This window comes from Phasianus colchicus, chromosome 1, assembly GCF_987193195.1.
Source record: "Phasianus colchicus chromosome 1, bPhaCol1.hap1.1, whole genome shotgun sequence".
In the NCBI taxonomy this organism is placed as follows: Eukaryota; Metazoa; Chordata; class Aves; order Galliformes; family Phasianidae; genus Phasianus; species Phasianus colchicus.
In genome coordinates, this window is record NC_143436.1 from 49,355,373 (window position 1) to 49,370,608 (window position 15,236).

Sequence of the window (15,236 nt, forward strand, 5' to 3'; positions counted from 1 at the left end):
AATGGGAATTCCTATTTTTTATATTAATACAGTCACTTTCTACCCTTGTCTGTGAACCTCATAGATCTCTGTCATATCCTTCTCAGGCACCTCTCTTCCAAACTACCAAATAATGGGGGGATTCAAATCTTTCTGCCTTACAAACTGAAACATTGATCTGTAAAATCACATAAATGACATATAAAATAAGTATACATTACACAAACACATTAATGGAACTATCGTGCACAGTCCATAACTGACTCTGGGTAAAGACTGGATAGGGCAGCAAACAAGAAACCCTGCGGAGAACAGTATGCTTAGGACAAACAACACCTGTCCTGCTATTGAAGGATGTTGTCTCATCACAGCAGGGAAAGCAAATTTTTCTAATCTCAACTGCTAAACTGATCCCAGAATCAGCTATACTGCCCCAGGGATCAGATGTACACCATTTTCCTGTCAACTCCATTACAAAGCCTATTCCATGTGTGGCTGAACTCACTCAGCAAAAGTGGCTAAAACTGCCTGAAACCTGATCTAAATTATAGATCATGCAAGTTTTAGGTCAAGCTTAACTGAGAAGGTTTTTTGACTATTTTGAATTTTGCAGGCATACTCTCCAAATCTGAAATTTCCTTTTTTTTTTTTTCCTGTAGTTCTCTACCCATGTAAGCAGAAAATATTGTTTAATCCCTTCTGCAGCATATGAGTCTTCTTACTGCCTCACCAACTAACCTCCTGGGCTGTGTCATAAGCCATGCTGGGAGCAAAGCAAATGATATACAGGAACAAAGGAAACTACAAAATAAAGACAAAGACCCGGAAACATCCAACACAAAATGCAACTCAACTTTATTCTGCACCCTTTACCCTCAAAGATTGTGGCACCTACAAGCAGACATTAATGAGAAATATTAAAGTGACCCCTGGCACTTGACAGTGCCTACCTACTTAGCAAAATTTATTTACTTCATGTTCACCATGCAATCTGAAATCATCGAATAATAATAACTATTCTAAAAAAGTCAACCACGTTTTCATATTTAATGTACATACTGCAGCTAAATAAAACCACTTTTGAGGGGTAAATAATTGCAGAGGAAGAGAAAAATTCAAGAGCGTAGGCTATGAAGATGCACTTTCAGCTGAAATGTTTTAAAAAGCGATTAGTTGAGACAGAAAAGCAAGAAAGCTGTTCCTATATGGCTCAACCAACAGTGGAGGAGGATTTCACACTAACTGTGGTGGATAAGTAGAAGAAAGCAAGAAGATGAAGATGAAGGAAAGGGAGGGAAGCAGCCTATGGTCTAGTAGATAAACGAGAAATGAAACCTGAATCGGAAACTTTGCCTCATCCTGGATCTAGGTGCAAATCCCTTAACCTCTTCTGTTTGACAGCTTTTCCTTTTGTACAGAAAGTGGTGTAGGCTGGAATTTACAGATGGGGCATTCTGAGGATTAGAATTGTGAATAAATTTAAGAACGTAAGTCCAGAAAAGTCATTAAAAGATTTTATTGTTGTTTGTTGTTGTTGATGTTTTTTGTTCTGGAAATGCCACTGTATTTGAACTGCCTGTTCCCAGCTCCCTCACATGTGACATTCACCAAATCAGCAGCATACACAAAAGCAGATGGTGGCTTTGGATCATCTCTCCTGTGACTATGGCCACTGACAGATGCAAAAAAATCCAGCTCTTCCCCACAAGTGTTGGTGATTTTCCCTCCAAGCTCTTCCACATCTGCAGTGAATTTATTCTCTTTTCTGGCCCATGTTTCTTCATATTGTCCTGGCCCATAAGATGTGGCCCATAGGATATGACCCATAGGATAGAATTCCCCACTTCTCCTCTCTACTCCTTGGCACCCCTGCTGAGATTCTTTTCTTCTCTCCTACCTCTAATGCAACCTGCCACATGAGTTACAGTGAAATAATGCAGAATGTAACAGGATTAAAAATAAATAAATAAATGCAGCCGCAGAAGCATTCAAGCTTTCCTATTTCCTTCTTACCTAGAGGAAAAAAAGTTTAGAGTCCCACCATTTCTCTTTTCCAAGCCTGTATTACAATACAAAATATGAGTGTAGCAAAATCAACTCATTTTCTCCGAAGGTGACAAGGGAGGAGCACTGTGCAGAACATCTGCTCCCTCCACTCTCTATGGGCAGGAGGTCAGCTGCCCTTTCTCCTAGGTTAAAAACACAGATTTCCATTCTTTTTTAGAAACCTACAAAAAACAGTAGCCATCTGTTCAGTAAAACCAAGGGCATGGTTGGGTCATGACCTGGCCAGAGATAAAAGGGGGCACAGACCCAGAACAAAGAGAGATAGCATGAGGAGATGAGGAGACCTTTTCCACGCAGACATGCCAGGTGAACAGGCAAGGCAATGCCAAGAGGCTGTGAAATAAGGAGAGCATGCAAAAATCAGGTCATGAATCACACAGGAATTGCTTCACTGGAGAAGAGCTGATCTAAGCTGGAGAAAGGTATTGCAGTGGATAAAAAGGGTAGGTACCTGAGAATATTTATGTTTTGGGGATGGGTCCATGCCTGGTAGTTACCCTTCCCTCCTTCCACTGACAGGCTCTTCAGAGAACCACTGAGCTTGCCAAAGTTTAAAGAGCATCTATCTGGACAATGCTCTCAGTCATACCATCCGATTTTTGGGTGGTGCTGTGTGGAGCCAAGAGTTGGACTCAGTGGTCCTTATAGGTCCCCTCCAACACAGGATATTCTGTGATTGTACGATGTAAAAAATAAGGTCTTTCTGGAGGTAGAATTAAGACTACTGGCTGTACAGGACACACCCATTCCCCTACCTGTATTGATACCACCTCAGCCTTCACCCTAGAGAAACAGCCCAGCCAGCAGCGGGACACGCAGCATGAGGAGATGAAGCAGGAGCTGTGTGGTGTATCTGCAGAGAACACTCTGCCACTGGAGACAGCTCTGGATGAGCACCTCTCTGAAAGACTACAGCTGAAAGATTCTATCTGCCCAACAGCCCCAAATCCCTTCCAACACTATGCTGTTTGTCATGATTTCTCCCTTTTTAAGGGCCCTGATGTCCTACCTTGTGCAAAATGAGGTTTCAGCTGCTTTAAGCAGTAGTGAGGCAGAAGGCTCAGCTCTCAGCGTGAGAGCTGCCATTTCTCTCCAATCCGCAGACAGCAGTCATTTCTTACACCAACGGTAGCCACTACACACTGCTGTTTCCAGTGGGAATGAAGCGTGTCTCCCCAGGCTGTAAGATATTTGCCAGGCACCCCACAGAAAGCAGGCTGGGTCGGGAAAAGGTTCCATTCAGGAAAAGAGACTGGAAAGCAAAGAGGGGTAGTTTCTAGAATGAATTAGGTGAGTGTTGTGTTAGATCTTAGGTGGGGGGCCATCACCAGACCAACGTTATGTGCTGGGGACCAGAAATGTAGAAAGGAAGAAAAGAGAGGAGGAGATCGAAGGAAAAAAGGAGGATACTGTTCGTGAGAAAAAAAATAGCAGATGAGATGGGAAAACGCAAGCTGGATAAATGCTATTCTATTCCCCCTCCTTACCGAGCAAAAGCACTTTGAAAATAAGTCATTATTATTATGAACATAAAGAAATAATCCCAGTTTTGCTCTATCATCTGTCCGCTTGGTTGAGAAATGTCAGATGCTCGGGTAGGGGAGGAGGAAAGGTTGACATCAGACAACATCCATTTGTAAAATTGTATCTGCCGGCTTCCCAGCAGCTGTGATCTCCTGTTAATATCAGAAGTGAATGTGAGGCTAGGCAGAGGGGAGATGGGGGTGGAGGAATGATGATTTTCAGTTCTCACAAGTAATACTTGGCACTAAAGCCAGAGCTTGATAACAAATTGACTTAGTCACCAACTTGCACAGGCTCCCTCTCTAGTAATGGACTCCTCTCTCATTAGCAAATACATTTGTCAGTAAAAATAAACATACTTGCATCCTCCCCCCCCCTTGTGCTGCTGACATAGCCGTGATTGACAGATCTCACAAGTACATCAATGAAAGGAGAGGACAGTTGCTGTTAGCAGCCGGCTTGAACACGGGACGGAGCTAATAATAATATCTTATATTTACATAGTGTCTTCGTGTCATGATTCACAGCACCGCAGAGAACAGAGAGCAGTCTAGTAAGCTCTGAATGGTTTTCAGTAAGTAAATTTGAGAAAGGGCTCTCATTCTAAAATTCTCCGTTCAGCTGCTCAAAGGACTCATACTTTAAATTTATTCATTTTTTGTTAGTGCTGACAGTGAACAATACCCAGAGTTATCAGCCTAGAAAAAGGAACGGCAGAAAGCAGCCAGGTTTTCTTTTGTTTGCAAAAGTGAGAAGTCCCAGAGATCTCCTTTGGTTCTGATGCACAACTGCAGATACTTGTGCCTCATCCCAGTGACAAAGGATTCTGGCAAACCTCAGGAAAAACCACAAAGACATTACGCCTGAGTTATCTGAGAGTGAGGGAGGAAGAGATGGGAGAAAGTGTATTGCTACCTGAAAACAAATAATTAATCAGATCCTTTTGCACTGAAGCGTGGAACAGTTGAGATTAACACTTCAGTGAGGAACGGTCATTACACTAGATCGGAACGAAGGGAAAATCTCAATCATTTCAGAAATGCATCTAGGTATTATCCGTGTACGCACACAGTAACACCCGAATGTCATGCACTGAACATGCCCAACAGTCTGCAAGGGCAGCTACAGTTTTGTGCAGAAGCGAAGCCTCTACTTCACATCAAAAATCATACATTACAAAAATCTCAGCAAAAAGCCATTATGCACACGCTCCGCAGTCTATGTCTGAAGACACTATTTTGAGCAATAGCCGTATGTAAGTCTCCCAGCACATAGTGTTCTGCATGCATTATCCCACTTCACGTTACTCACTGCACATATCCTCCTGCCTGAACTGTCAGCTGCAATCTCACCAAAAAGGGCAACGGAGTTGAACCCATTCCCCTGGTGCTTAATAACATGCAGTCCATCCGCTTTTCTGGGATTCAGTTTCTTCTCAAGGTGGGAGGGTTTCTGTCAAGGCCCCACATTTCCCATAGCAGAATTTCACATGGAATACATTTTATGCCACAGTATTTCTTCTTAAGCTGCAGGATCTCACATTGTTCAGGGAATAACATTCTACTCATAGAGCTGTAAGGAAACCTTAAAATAACAAACAGATCCAATCTGATGCAATGCTGTCTTCCTGAATCTATGGACAGCATGGAAGCATCCTATGTTCTATCCTATGGGATGTTCTATCCTATTTCAGTTTTCTATCTCAGCCAGCTCTGCGATGCTTCAGCACTTGTTAGAAAGGCGTAAAAACTTCCTTGCTGCATACTGGCATATAATCCTAATTAAAACAGAAACATTAGCTATACTAGGTTCATCTTAATGGACAAAACACCTAAATGAACCAGGCATTTCTCAGCCCCCGTATGGACAATGGCTGAACCGTGTATTAGCATCACCTCTCATTGCTATCCCTGTCACCTTGTTCAGCAATGAACTGCAACCAGTGCAAAAGCTCATTCTATGTTGAAAACAGAGGTGCTGTGCAACACAAATTCAATATAACCTCAATGTCGTTAATGAAAAGAATACAATATTTTATATTAGGATTCCTCTAGAAACAACATGCGCTGTGGAAGGTAGGGAATTTTCCATCAGAACTGAGACATAGCCAATGGAAAAATGCATGAATTTTGTTAAATAGCAGTATATGGCAAGGCCATCTCAGAGCTAGTTCCTGCAGTGAATCCAGCCAGTTCTTCCCATCACTTCTCTCTTCTGTTACCTGGCACATCTATTTACTGGCATCTTCTTCATCAATGCTTCCAGACAGGAGGATTCATGGCAGATGTCAGCCTATGGACTGCAAAAAATGGGTATTAAAGGCAAATCACTACACTGGTGGTAGTGAGTAGCATTAGGAGTTAGATTCTGCCAAAATTTCATTCCCTTGGAAGCTGGGAATAGCATTTCTCATGGGCCATATCCTAGGAGAAGTGGGGAGAAAATGAAAAGGTTTCCTTAGGAAACAGGGAAAAGAGGAAGGCGACACTAGCTGATCCCCACTTTTAGTTCAAATAATCAAGAACACCTCTATTCTTCCTGCATGCTCTGTGGCTGAGATGGAAAGCCATCATTTTTCCTTCCCATTCTAACTGTGGTACCATGTTTTGTACAAAAGCCCATCTGTTGTTGATGTTCAGCATGCTCGACAGTTCTCTGTTCCCCTCCACCACAAGCTGTTGCTATAGGGTTCAGTTCTTCTTATTCTAAATCTCATTTGCTTTCTGCAGCCAACATGCTGCAGCTCTGAATGTCTCCTAAAGAGAACAGAAGACATGCAGCTTCTAATCCTGCTGATGGAAGTATTTGCTTTGTAATCTTTATCTCCTTCTCCTAGCATGCAGGAATTCCTCTATACACAAGCACCCCTTTATTTCTGCATCCACCTGCCCCAGATTTTTGCTCCTCCTGCACTGCATTGAGCATATCCTGCCTCCTAGGCCAGAGCCTTCTGATAACATCAGGTGAATAGAATAGGAACAGCTCTATAATAGCAAATTATGTTTGTTTAAAATCTATATTTGTCATGCCAGTGTGCAATAGGGAAGATTTAATTAGCCAGTGAAGCTCGCCTTTGGTATGTTTTCATGAATGCAGTTAGAGTTTTGATGCATGACTTCAGGCTACTACAACAAACAAAGAAAACACACCATGAAATTAAGAAACATAATAATATACAAGAGAAGACACTTGGCTGCTGTTATACATTTCACAAAAAAATGGGCCACCACCAAACCTGGATCAAGCTGTCTAAATCTGGGAACCGTTTTTTAATTCAGGTCCAAATTTTGCACTGCAGTCTCAGTTAAAAGCTGAAAGGATGTTAATTGCACATGAGATGACTGCACAGGCCCTGTCCGCTGCAGCAGAGAGAGAAGCATGGGTGACTAAACGAATGGCCCTGATGTGCCACATTAGTAAAACCCCAAGGTTGTTTAGTGTTGTTCTGATGTCAAGAACTACAAAAAGACTGCTGTGTCAACCAGGATAACACCAGAACACAATGTGACCTTGTCTGTATTTCTGCTCTGGTCCCTGTTACTCTGAAGTGAACTTGTCTAACCACAAGTCCTTCAGACCTTTGTAGCGAAGGTACGTCCTGCTTGTATGCTGCATATGAAATATGCTGCAGATATTAAAAGCCAGCATCAAAAGTTGGAGCTGGACTTCCCATTGACCTGTTCAGAGCCACAGTTCAGTTAGGAGACCACTTATCAATGAAGAAGGTGCTCAGGTCAGCCCTGGTGTAGCTCGAGCTCTAGCTCTGTCATGCACACCTTGTCTTTACTCTAGTAAGTAGAAGCGAAACTATTCATTTGACTTTACAAGTATTTTATGAGGATTCATTATTTAACATTTATACTTCCCTACACACATGCCATGTGATGTCATTTATTATTGGTTAGTCCACCATTCATGTTAAAAACAATGAAGAAGCCATTTTCAGATCAGCAAGAGGAAAACTATCCAGTTTTCCTATCAAGTATCCACTCAACTTGAAGCAGCTGCTGTCAGTTTTATTTACCGTGATTTCTGGCTGATAGACTTTCCTTCCCAGGGTTCATAAATGCTTGTAACCTGCAACCTGAAGGAGCAGCTCTGTATCAGCAAGCTTCACCAGATGTGGTTTTGATGGCAAATTGCTTACAGCTTTACTGTTTTGGTGACCCATTACCAAGTCTGTCTTTGCTGCTATTAATTCCACGTAGCCCAGCATGAGAAAGAAAATAGCACCTGCAAGCAGACATCTGGGGTTTGCATCTTCCAGGTGTGAGCAGCTGGAGCTTTTTTGTAATGACTTGGTTTACAAGGAAGCCATGCTTGGAGCAAACTGATGAAGAGCAGCGTAGGAATGTTTTACCAAAACTGGCTCTGCCACAACAGGGATGAAAAGAAGATTTCATTCTCTAAAGAGCTGCCAATCCAATACTTTTTTTGCTAGTGATAATATTTTCCAAGTTTAAAAATAAACTTAGTGAAGTATGTGCTACTTGACAATGTATGTCTTCAGTCATGGAAAAAAAAAAAAGAAAAAAAAGGAGAAAAACAATCTGAAGAGCAGGCACTGCAAACCAATATCAGGTGTAACCAAATTGTAGTTTAATACATTTCAAGTATCCCATTTATCACTTCAGATCTTTCATTGAAGTAGGTTTTCCCCACTGAGAAATGCATATGCAGCCAATTTGAAGCAACTTTCACCCCATGTGAAGAAAAAGTAGGTTGGATAACTATTTTAAATAATTACCCAAATATTAATTTTTCATGAAAGACCTGAGATGAGAAGAACATTTTCCACTTCGAGCTCTCACGTTCACCTCTGCTTTGCTGTAAGTCAAGCTTAGAGTGTAACAAAATACATGGTCAAATGCATAAAATCCTGCTTTGACAACTGTTTGCCACCAGGATGTCTTTATGAACAGGGCAGGATACCAGCAGACTGGAGAGCTCTCTGAATATTTGGGGCACCATCCAAGTGATAAGTAGCATGGGAGGAAAACCAGATGCCAGGATGAAGAGGAAGCTCTCAGCACATGTACACGTGTTCACACCCAAACTCTTTGTCTGCCTAATCGCCATCCTCTCCCTTTCTCCTGCCTCACTTGGGAGGCAGTGTTGGCCAAGAGCAGTGAGCAAGGGCCCTCCATCTCCCCCCAGCTACCCCTCCATGCACCAGAAAGAAAAAAATCAGCAAGCGAAGAAGCAAGGCAAGTGCTGCTAAGTGGCTCATTGGTTTCTATGGCAACTGGCTCCGCTCTACTCCAGCTGCTTACCCCACAGTCCCTCTGTCACCCTATTTTTAGCCGAAAAATCAAAGAAAGAGGAAAAGTGGTGGGGGTTTGGGAAGGAGAGTGTTAGGAGACCTTCTCGGTTTTTGTGGGGAGGAGGTTAATATGCATGCAGCCTTGTCTTGTTCAGTCCTCACTGTGAAGGCTTCCTATGGGATTCCTTGGACCTGATTCACAGCCAGGTCCTGCACTTGCAAGGCCATCAAGCAGCATGCGAGCAGCAGCCCAGCCATACCCCATGAGTGTGCAAAGCAGCTGGGCTGGGAATTTGACCTTGCCATCAAAACTGGAAAGAGCCAAAAGGCTCCATACGTGGGGAAAATCCATCTCCCCTTGGTCACAACATGACGCAATGAAGTGATGGATGTCAGCACACCAATACTTTTTAACTCTTTGCTCTGAAAAATTACTCCCCCTTTCTTCTTCTTTTTCTTCTTCCTCTTCTTCTTCTTCTTCTTCTGCTTTAAGATAAAAAGAAGGGCAAAACTGAGTTTGTCCACAATTTCTCTTCCTGTGTGGTGCAAAAAAGAAAAAATTAAAAAAAAAAAAATCCACACTGGATTCAACAATTTTAGCACAAATTCCTCATCATTAGGAGATCTGGAACCAAATTCACCCTGGCTGTACTCTTTAGTTAATGGATTTTAGTTTTAGGGACTTTGGTTGTTGAGCAGTACAATATAACAGCTTGTAAATCCAGAGCAAAGACATTTTGGCCTGCAGTTTTAGTATGCATAGGAGCTAGTGCTCACAAAAGCATGGGTACCCTCAGTCTTTTCTGACTACCTGCCTTTCTGAAATGGATTCACCTTCTACTCATCATCGCCAAGGTCTTATTTGCCTCCCTCTCCTCTGAAACTTCAGAAATACATGAAGGAAATGTTGCAATTATCTTGAAAATAATAATCCTTAAACTCCAAACCAAGAGAGATTGATGCAAAAAACATCCATATTCACTTATTTTCATTTCAGCTGCCATGCCATTTGATGCTTGCCTTCAAGCTGTTCCTGCTAACAGGGCTGTGGAAGGCTATCTTTGTACCACTCATTTTCATTTGCTGCTTTGAGAAGAGATATTGATCTGTGTATCTCTGCTCACACAGCAAGGCTTCCCATTTTGGAGCTGTGATATTGTTGGACTAAGAGGACAAGGAAAAGATCAATGATTTCTAACAATGATCACTTTTAAGGGAAACAGCATTGGTAAAATGACTTACTAGTCCAAGTACTGCATTTACAGTCTCCGCAACCCGTTCTATATCCTGGCAGGCATTAATACTCTTGCTGTAGATAAAAGCAGTGTACTGGGAGGGAATCATCCACTTCAAAAATGTTATTGGCTAAGGCGCATGATGGTATAGGCTGCACAGAAACCACACAAGCGGAGTGGGATGCAGCTGACAGGGTCCAACAGTGCCCACATAAAACAGCATAGGATGTGTCAGGGCACCGGGAGGCCCACAAACTTTCCAGTGCTCATCCTGCTGCCCCAGCACCAAGTATTGGGCACCTCTCCAGGGCTGTGGCCAGGCTGCAGCCAGGCCAGGCTGTGAGCCTGCAAGTGGGCCTGGTTGGACAGAGGCCATGGCTGGGCAGGGCGGTGGGGAGCTGAAGCCTGGCCCTGCTGCGGCCTTCTGGTTTAATTACAAGTGTGTGAAGTGCACGGATATTGTATTTGCTAATTTTTTTCTGAACGGCCCTTTGTTGATTTGTTGAGAGACACAATGAAAAGGTATTCCGTGCAGAACTTTTCTATGATATGTTACTTTAGACACTTTGATCAAGTCCCTTCTGACTAAACTTCATTTCTTAAAGCCACTATCAAGTCCATCCCCTCAAGAAATCCTGAAAAGCCCATTGTTATTGTCCATCATGGTGGGAGACATGACACTTACATGACATCCTCCCATGTCCTGCATCTCTGCACATTCATTCTGGAGGCTGTCAGGTGGAAAACCCAAGCAGGAAAGAACTGAGAGAACTTGGAACTGCACATTTTTCATCCTGAAAAGCACAAGACCAGTGGGAGAGATACATAAATGCCAAATGCACCATCATACCTGTTCTGCAAGAAACCTTGCTGCATGAGACCTCCAGCCGGCTCAGAAGAGATGCAAGGGAGGAGAGATCACCTGCAGTGAGGAGCACCAACAGCAGAAACAGAGGTGTTCTAAAGTAAAGAAGCAAGACAAGGAGGAAGAGAGGCAGAGAGAAAAATAGAAATCAGTAAGCAAACATGCCCAGCCTGGATGGACAGCAACATGTGCTAGGTGGTGATGGATAACTTCATGCCCTGAGAAGTAAATGAAAGGGTGAGTGACTCCTTTTAAAAGGAGCAGTCAAGAACAGAAGAGAAAATAATCAAATCTGCATCCTCACTTGGTTCTGCAGGTTAGCTAGAGAGTTGGAAGCTCTGTGACTACCAAACCAGTCACTTCACCGAGGAACTCTGTCCCATTTGCAAGATTGAAGACAATGCTCCTGACACATCTCCAGACAGAATTCACTACCTCTAGGTATTGTTCTGATCATTATTTATTCTGTTTTCTGACAAGAGGAGTGGATGAGCACCTCCAGATGAAGTGTGTGTGTGCACATTTAATATTAATTTATGGCAAGTAGTCATGTGCAACTTTGACATTTATTATTCATGTCTACTAGCACCAAGAAATTTGAGCCTTTGAATGTTTATCAGAAATGAGCACATGTGCAAGCAATGCTGACAGAAGATTTAAAGAAATCTTCCTTAAAACATGAGTATTTTCACTTCTTTTGCATTTCTCATTTGTTCTTATTCAGCACTTTTTAACTTGCAAACTTATCCTCAAGAGGCCATAGGAAACAGACTGAATTAAAACTCCGGCACTGCAAAGATGGTACATAGTAAGACAGAGTGAGACTGATACATGGACAGAAATCTTAGAGAGATCTGACCATTGTGTATGGTCTCAATAGAAGAATCTTTCATTCAGCAAAGCAGACCTGCTCAATCTTCATCAAAAACTTGATGATCAACTTAAAAAGAAAAACCTGTAAAAGATTCTCAAATGAGTACCAGCCCCATAGAACAACCTCCAGATAGTCCATGGTAGCAAAGTGATATGAAACTCTTCAGTCTGGGTGATGCAGCCTAAAAATTACAACAGAGCTGACAACTTCATTGAAGTACCATTGAAGGTCTGTCAAACAAATACAGACCAGCTATGAGGCACCCAATTCCATCTGTAGTGCAGAACTCTTGAATAAGTTTCTCCTGACGGTGGTCCTCAGGACGTCTAAACTACAAAGCTGGGTGCTACCTATGAACCATTCCCACACCTCCTGGCTGTCTGATGACCTCAAATACCTCAGCCTCACAGGGGAAACAAGAAAAATCCAAAACACAGGCAGAGGGAGGCTTTCACAAAGAGAGAAATAAGCTCTTTGGAGTGTCTTATCCAGCAGATCATGTTCATGGGAGATACTCAAGGGGAGAAAGTAGAAAAGACATGAACATCTTTGTGATGATTGGTGGGGTTATTTTGCATTAGAGGGGATGTTCCTTCATTAAGAAGAAATCCATGGTCATCAAATCTCTTTTAGTAATGTCATGCATGGATATTATCACCTGCTGAGTTATACCTTGTCTAAGCTTAATTCCCTTAATATCAAACAAAAGTAACTTGTAGTGTCTACTCCAGTTGTTATGCCATTTGTGTGCTCTGGGTTCTAGGCATATGAACATAAAAGGACTGCATCTTGATGCTGTTTGTTTCCTCATCAATTGTTTTAAGAAGGCAGAATAATTCCATTATTCTATACGGAGGGTATGAGTAGACTGTTTTTTCATTCTCAGGTCTATTTGCTTCTTCACAGTTTGCAGCAGTGATCTTGAAAAAATAAATAAATAACAGTATAGTTTACAATCAGGCATTCTTCAGAAAGGAGATATATCACTGAGAAATATCCACTTAAGTAGGCCACCCTCAGAGATTCTATCACCCAGTATAAAAGACTTGTAAGCTAATTTCCACTGTAACAGGTGTCCAAAGTCCATGTCAGTCTGATGTTTGCAGTAAAGGAGTTTGTCCTTAAAATTCTAGCTATACCTTGGCTCCAGTGACCCTGGTTGCCTTTGCTACAAAGAGGTGTCAGGGGCATTTCAGGATTCTGTGTCAGCAAAAGCAGCATCAGAATGAAAAAGGGAGAGAAAAGCTGTGTTATACAAGACATCCAGGAAAGAAAGAATGTGGGACACATGCTGCAAGAAAGCAGACTTATTAGGTCTTGTTTCAGACAGTGGAAGTGCATGACAAGATGATGATGCTGTGATTGCTTGTGTGCTTCAGCACCAGGAAAAATCACTAAGCCAGAAGACATCTCACAAAATGCTTATGCTGAAAAGCGGGAAACAGCTGGCTGGAAGTTAGGATTTCACAGCAGCAATGGTCAGTGGAAGTGATCCAACCACTGGGAACAACAGTGCACTGGTAGAGTTTGAAACATACGTCTTATGAGCATCTGTGTCTCACTGCTCAAAACACCCTTTTGACTGGATCTGTGAAGACTCAGCTCTGAGAACTATGGGGTAAAGTACATCCTGTGGAGTTTCTCAGACACCAGACTGTCTTAGGATATTGGTGCTCCCTGATCTGTCTCCCTGTCCCATCCTGAATGGACACATCTTTTTCTCCCTAATGCCTATGCTGATGGATTCTCAAGGACTTTTCTCTCTGCTGTGCTACTTAGAGACACCTTTGCAGCAAGTTATATGGCACCACTCAGCAAAGGACAAAGGCCAAACAGTCAGCTTGGAAGTAGACTTTCAAGTAACATCATATTAAACAATTCCTACAAAGACCTAATAATGGAGATAATGTAAAGGACTGCCATAACAGCAATCTGACAGTTTAGTGTTGCTATGCAACTTATGATGTGTGCAGACTTTTGCAGTTGCTTCTTGTTCGTTCATTGAACGCACAACGACAGTGTCTGGCAACCTTCCATCCTCATCATTTTACCTAAAGCAGCAAGAATTCACATGCAGGTTTTGTGCCACAGTGCTCTATTCCAGCCACTAGTCTTTGAGTAACCTGAGATGCAGTCCTTCTTCCAATTTGAATGAGACTCCTATTGAACCACCCTCACATAAATAACTACTTATGCTAACACACATTTCCCCTATCCTCTGGCTAACCGTACATCTTTCCCTTTTCCCTCATTTCTAGTCCTATGGTTGACAGGTTGTCAGAGCACTCTCTTTGAAAGCTTTTCTCTTGTCACATCCCTACTTCTATTATGCTGGTTCACATTCTTTTCTAACTTCATACATGAGGTTACTTCAGACCTTGTTTATCTTCCTTCTGCTTGTTTTCACAGACTCACAAAAAGTGGTCATAGATACAGCTGTTTGGTCCATCTTATATTGTTCACCCGTCCTGCTACTGCATGACCCAGTCTTGAAGCTTTGGCCAGTTTTAAAACTTCAAGGAATGATGCCTGCAGCTATTTCCTTGGGACTTCAAAAGTCTAATAAAAATCACCGGTTAGGGCAGCTGATCTACTTGTCTTCCTGGATGAAACCTGACTACTATAACATCCCATCCTCAGAAGCTTGTATTTGGAGGCTGGTATCTCTAGAACATCAAGGTGAAGGCTATTCTGCACAGATATTAACTACTTCTCTTTCCTTATAATACTTTGATGTCACTGTCTAGACAACCTTTGCTGTCCTCATTCAATTTGTTGCCTTTCTTAGAATTTCTTCACTTTCTACAATCTGTTTTGTGGTATTGTTTGTGTGATGGGTTAATAGCTGCAGCTCACAGTTGGCTGTATTTCAGGGGTAGGAGGAGGAACACAGTGAACTGAAACTCCGTATAATATTACAAGAAGAGATGAGAACAAGTAAAAGAGGGTTTGCTATACATGCTATCTCCAGAAAAATATCTTTGCAAGTGTGCCTTTGTGCAGATATTGTGGAAATACAGATTACTTTATGGTGGAAGAAAGAGGAACTGACTGACAGTAGAAATTTCCAATCCATACTGATGTCTCACAGTTGTGCATCTCTCTGCAGAACAGCCCTAGAGCTCTCGAAGTCACTGCACTAGAAAAAAATAAGGAAAGATAATAACTTCCCTCACCCTTTTACCACAGCTCAGAGGGTGGAGGAGGAAAGTGTCACAACTAGTGAGAAAATTTTAATTGAAACAGTATTCACCAGAAAATACTATTTTGATAAAATCAACATTTTTTTTTCACAAAATACAATAACAAACAACACAGTACAAATAATGAATCTTCATGGAAAGGAAAGTTCAAAAACAATCTGAATTGGAAAGTTTGCCTTAGGGGAAAAAATCTCAGATTGTCTTTCAAATTAAAACACTCATTTTG